The sequence below is a fragment of the Onychomys torridus genome, chromosome 4, assembly GCF_903995425.1.
Source record: "Onychomys torridus chromosome 4, mOncTor1.1, whole genome shotgun sequence".
NCBI lineage: Eukaryota > Metazoa > Chordata > Mammalia > Rodentia > Cricetidae > Onychomys > Onychomys torridus.
In genome coordinates this window covers 21,153,580-21,160,197 of record NC_050446.1, presented here as the reverse complement: position 1 = coordinate 21,160,197, position 6,618 = coordinate 21,153,580, and positions in this window count along the sequence as shown.

Here is a 6,618-nt window from a genome sequence, read left to right as displayed (position 1 = left end):
CAGAAAAGGATGATTATGCTCTATGCTATTCTCTTCTTACTTCTGTATGATGGCCACTGCTACTTGAACTGTCACCATGTTTTGCTCTGTGCCATGCCAGGATGTCATCTATCACACTTCCAACAGTGTATGTAGACACTAATTTTAAGGGATGAAATGTTTTTACCAGCTTAGGGTTGAGTATATCCAGTACGGTACAGCATGAATAGTAGATTAACCTGAGTAGACAAATGTACATAAGATGCTTCCCAGGACTCTTTGCTAGTGAAAAATCTGACTCCATATCTTGAGAATTGACACTGGAGTGGACATTTGACAAACCCTAAGCAAGTTGCTTTAATGATCAAGTCTTGGTAACTTCTGAAATACTCTCATTGTTCACATATGTATTTAGTAACTGAAAGTAAAACTTTCTGCTAAGAGAAGATGCCATGTACTTAAAAAAAAAAAAACACCTCTTTAAATGGTCACATTTTTCACATTTACCTCTATTGTCTATCATCTATAGTAAAATCTTAAGGAAAATATTTGCCTGATGAATTTATGAATGACTTTATTCAGTTTTATGCCATCTGTAGGACTTTCTCTTCTCTTGTAGGTTGGCTTTTCTTCAGAAAGGAAATCAGATAAAAAGTAGACTTTGCCTTTTGTAATACCTGCTTCAACATACTTTGATGTGCTGCGTGATAAATCATATAGTAGTAGGTGCAAGAGTGGTAAGATGAAAGTGACTTTGTTTTGAAAATATAGATTCAGTAGGTACCGTTTGTAGATGTGTTCATCCCCAGCAGGTCAGATGAACAGTTCAGTAATGCAGGTCAACTGTAAAAGAGGGTCTCTATCCCACACTGACAGGAATAGCATGTTAATGTGAGCACAAGGCTTCTCGTTTCCCAGAAGTATCCCTCCATCTATCATTGTAGCGCCCACTCAAAATTGCAGGTGTCTAGTCTAAGACTTTAATCTGAGGGGAAATGGACATAAGTATATTTAAGTATAGATTAAAATTAAAATTTCTAAATTCACGTACATATTTAGGTACAAGAAATGTATTAGTACCATTGAAAGCAGATTAATAAATGATAAGCATGAATGAAACCACTCCATGTCAAAAGTTGTATAGTATCTTATATTTATTGCCTAATTAAATACTTAATGGAAGTAAACAATGCAAGTATTATTTCTATTTTAAAAATCAGGAAGTACATTATAATCATTAGATTAAATTAATACAGGTGAGAGGTTAGAAACAACACCTTAAACTTTAAGAGAGGCTTTTTCTAAAGATAACACGTAAAAAAATGGAAGAGTAACAAAAGAAAAAAAAGTAAATACACCCCACAAGAAGAAACCTGAATCGTCAATGTATTTTTTAGAGGAAGACACACACTTTAGTAGTCACAGAAGTGTATATTAAAGGCATTTAGAAATGTCTATAAAGCAATAATGCTCATAAAAAATAAAATTCTGACAACTGGAGCAAGAAAGAAATCAGGACGCTCTTTATTCTCTTTGGTTCGGAAAACCCATCATTTTGAAATTTAGGGGTTTTAAAATGTATTGAAATAAAGTAGGGCCATAGCATATGACGAAGCATACTTGGTGATATCTTGTCCCTTCTGGTCTCTGTTTTGAACCCTCAGGAAGGCGCTGCTGTACTTCTGCACTATGATGTTCTACTATGACTGGAACCTCCCATGTCACAGTCAAAATCAATTCTTCTCTTACCCTGTTCTCTCAGGACTTTTACTTTTCCTAATAAAGGCTGAAGGTGACCAGATAAGACCTTCCATATCCCACACATTGACTCTAGAGCCCAAAAATGTCTGTTTCTTCAAATGGTGAGAATATAATTTACTCCTACTGCTTAAAGAGGACGCCTGCTGCTCATGGTCACTGACAGGGGAGGAACCTGATCTACTTGTTTGCTTTATTGCAACAGAATATCAGCTTTCAGTTACTATATGAGATATCTGGGGTAAATACATGTATAAAGAGAAAGGTTTATTTTCTCGATTTTTTTTTAAGGTTTTCAATGCCTGGCCCATTGACATCATGGCTTTTAAGCCTATGGGGAGTCCTATGGGAGAACACAATGCTCACCAAGTGAGCTTCCTCCAACAGAGAGGAAGGAGAAGAAATTGGAGATCCTTTGAAGGCAGGCCTCCAATGCCTTTACCCATTCTTAGTAGGCCCATCTCTTCAATGTTCTCATATCCTAGTAATGTCATAGGGTGAGGAGTTAGCCTTGGCACATAGGCTTTTTTTTGGAGCTGAGGATCGAACCCAGGGCCTTGTGCTTGCTAGGCAAGTGCTCTACCACTGAGCTAAATCCCCAACCTGGCACATAGGCTTTTAGGATGTGAAAATATTTAGGAATCAAGATATAGGTCGAGAGAAATGTGTTAGTAGCTAAGACTGCTTATTGCTCCTGTAGAGGATATAGATTCAGTTTTTTAAAACTTCTTTATTGAATCTTGGGGGGTTTCACATCATGCACCCCAATTTTGTTTACCTCCCGGTCCCCCCAACCCTCTGTCATCCCTGTTGCAATCCCACCATCATGAAAGAAAGCAAAACAAAGTAAGCAAGCAAGCAAAGAAAAGAAAGAGCAAAAACAAAACAAAACAAACAAAAACCAATAAACCATAACAGAACAAAACCCACACCAGAAACAGAAAAAACTCTGCTTCTCCTTCTTTCCTGACTCTTCATCACCTCTTCATCTTTCCTGATGGCACTGGAGGCTTTGGTGTGTCATATAGTCTACCTTTTGTCCCATCAGCTCAACTGGCACCTTTCATCATAGTGAGTCATTGGTTTGATTCAAGGCCTCTGGTTTTTGGTACACTATCCTCACTGGATCCTCACCAAAGCTCTTCTGGGGTATCCTATGTCTTAGAGATCATGTAGGTATCCCCACAGGATCAGTACTTTCATGAGCTCCAGCAGGACCTGGATGGGATAGATGCTAGGGTGGGTTCACACAAAGCCCAGTTGTCCATCTGGGTGTTAGCGAGGCAGGCTAGATAGAGCCACTGGGGCCAACTGCCTCAGTTGTGGTGGCAGGATCAGCTCCTCTATATGCATGCCCTCAGGGTCAGTTCATTCTTGCTTGTATTGAGGGGTGGGGACCCATTCTTTGGAGTGCAGGGGCAGCTCTGATGCTTTAGTGGTCCACAAGAGGCTAGGCCAGGTTTCCCAGGCAGTAGAGGGCCTCAGTATAGCCCTCTGATTTCATCTCACATGATTCCTAAGGCCTTCTGAGGTGACATTGGCTACAGACACCAACATAGATCCCAGCTGCGGCTGGACCATGGACTCAGACATGGCCCTTGGCAGCATCTTAGGCTGGACAACATCCTGGATCTGGGTGGAGGGGATGGCCACCCAGGTGGCAATGGTTCTGGTAGCTATGTGGTCGCCAGAAATCACCAAGACATTAGGTAGCAGGCCCAACCCTGGGCCTCTGCATGAATGACTATTAGTGGCAATGCATGATCCAGACCTCAGTTCAGACAACCAGCCGAGGTAGGACCCTGGACCACAATATGGTCCTTAATAGCAGCTCGGTCTGGATGTTGCAACTGCCCCTAATGGAGGCACGGTCCCGAGGCACTAATAACTTGGCCCATGATCTTGGGTCTCTGCATGGCCTTCAATGGCAACAGGAGCATCAGACATCAGCACAGTAGGACCATGGACCCTGGCATGGCCCTCAGCCACAGCTCAGGCCCAGACTAGCCATGTCATTGAGCAGAGGCTCAGGCCATTCAAACATGAATGAATCCTGATCTTCGGACAACAATCCGGACTCAAGTGGCTGGTTGGACCCCAGGCTTCTTCATGGCGCTCAGCCATAATCAGGGCCACGTATGTCAATTCAGACCCTGGCTGCTACAGGGCCAGGGACCAAGACATGGCTCTTGGTGGCAGCCTGGACCCAGGTAGTAGCACAGGCCACCCATATCTGTATGGACCCTGCTGAGGCGTGCTCTCCATGACTCCATCCAAGCTGTAGGCTCTGGCCCAGGTCCTGGGCCTCTGTGTGGGCCCTAGTGACAACCTGTGCCACAGAGTTCAGCAGAGATCCCAGCTGCAGTAGGGCCATGGACTCAGATATGGCCTCATACAGCAGCTTGGCTTGATTGACATCCTTGCTACAAGTGGTAGCTCTGGTCACTCAAATCAGGGTGGCTCTGATAGCAGCATGACCCCTGGACACCAATAAGCCCAGACCTGAGGCTTCATGTGGCCTTTGTTGGCACTATGGGGACATGGGCATCAACATAGACCTCAGCTTTGGTAGGACCATGGGCACAGATATGGCCCTCAGCAGCAGCCTAAGCCTGGTTGTTACCATGGCTGTAGGTGACAGCAAAGGCAGCCCAGATCAGTATGGCCCCAGTGGCAGCATGGCTCCTAGACCCAAACTTGGACCCAGGAGGCGGCCCAGCCCACTGAAGTTAGCATAACACTCAATGGCAATAGGAGCCATGGATATCAACACAGACCCTGTAGAATACTGTAGGATCTGAGACCCACACATGGCCCTTGGTTGCAGCCTGATCCTGACATCACAATGGTCCTGGGTGGTAAGCAGACCTCCCTCCTCAGTCATAGACCCAGATAGCAAGCTGGCCTCCAAGGTCTACCCAAACCTCTTCATCGACCTTCCTTTATGTGTTTTTCCATGGTGTATGAACAATTCTGATTCTCTAACACACCCACTTCTCTGACCCTTATTTCTTTAAAATGAGGGGGCCCATATGCCTGACCCAAGGAACTGGGCTGGCTTTCTTCTTGCTTGCTGGGAAGGTCCCACAGGCCAGGCCTGGTCTCCAGATTCAGTTCTTAGCATCCACATGGCAGCTCACAACTGCCTGCAATTCCAGTTCCAGGGAATCTGATGCCCTCTTCTGGACACCACGTGCTCATACACACATGATAATCATATAGACAAGCAAGCACATATACACACCCATAAACAATTAGAAAATCCAAAGTCTCTTTCTCTCTTTTTCCCTCACTCATCCCCTCATCCCTCTTCCTTCATTACTCTCTGTCTCTCACTCTATATATTTTTGTGTGTATAACATTAAGTTTCATATATATTTTATATATATATATATATATATATATATATATATATATATACACACATATATGTATATACCCGAAGTTATATATGCATAATATACCTTACATAAACCACAATTATATATTAACTACAACAGATGTGTCCTGAAGTGCTACCCAACATGCCAGGCTTGGATTTCTTTGGTTGAAAAATTGCTAATGTAAATGCTCATGTATAGACATCTAAGCTATGGTCATGTTGCCTATTTCAAGGGCAGTCTCTTGAACATTCTGTAATTATGATATCCACACTTCAGGGATTGTGATGATTATAGAGAAAGCTATAGAAAACTCATGACTAGTTCACAACCTAAAATGATTCATACACTTGCTTTATAGCCTGACTTACCAGATAACTTTATCTAACATTTAAAACATACAATTTAAGATTTTTTGTCTTAGAAACTCACTTTGTTCACTTTCAAATTTTTATTTTTCCCCTGCATTCAAAGCACATTTAAATGCATCTATAGATAAAATCATAATAAGCCTGCACAAAATGTCACAAAGAACAAAGCTGCATAGAGATAGAGAGAAATCCCTGCTTTAGTTTATGTAAATCTGCTTCTTTAAAAGCCAGATTTGTCACAAACGCTGTAATATTTTCTAAAACTCCCATTACTGATAGAAAATGAGTTTTACAGCACAAGAAAATGAAACACAAATGCATAAACCCTTTGCATCCATATTCAATATAATATTTTTTCTTAAAAGGAAACAATTTACATTTAAAATGTATAAGCATTAGATGCACATACAGAGATGTAGCGGCATCTGCTTTGCACCCTGAAGAGTGGCATTGCAGTCTTTTTCTAATCTGTATTACTATCTATTATCCCATGCTTGTGTGAAAGCTATTTTAGCACTGTTATTTTAAAAATTAAATGATTATAGTATGGCTCAAGCACATGCTGGATCTCAAACTCAATATCAAGTATGGCTCTCTACCTCTGAGAGAAGTTCATAAGTTTAAATCCCACACCAAAAGCACATTCAAGAGATGGGGAGAAATCTTAATTTTATTTTTAAGGTGTGGTTTTTTTTTTTCCCTCAGATGGCAATTCTGTGGCATTGAGACAGCTACTGCATGCATATGCCAGTAGGCTATCTATGATCAAGAAACACATTTTTGAAGACATTTAAGCTATAAGTGTTTCTCATTCTTTGCCTCCTGAACTCATCCCCTTTTCTACACAAAAGAATCTCTGCGAATTTCAGTGTAGGACAGATTGTTTCCTGTGTCAGGCTGTCTTGATGGAAGCTCTCTTAAGTGAAGTACCACTACACCATATTTGCCTTTCTTCATTTGTTTTGATAGACTTTCCCCTACCTTTTATAATGCCTTTCATATTTCATCTGAACTGCTTCATTTTAAATCATACTTTAAAGTCCTTTGAGAAAGAAATCCTTCCCTAGGCTTTTAGTTCAAAATATTTCTCATAATATTTGTATTTTACTCTTCTAATGCCAGTGTATCTT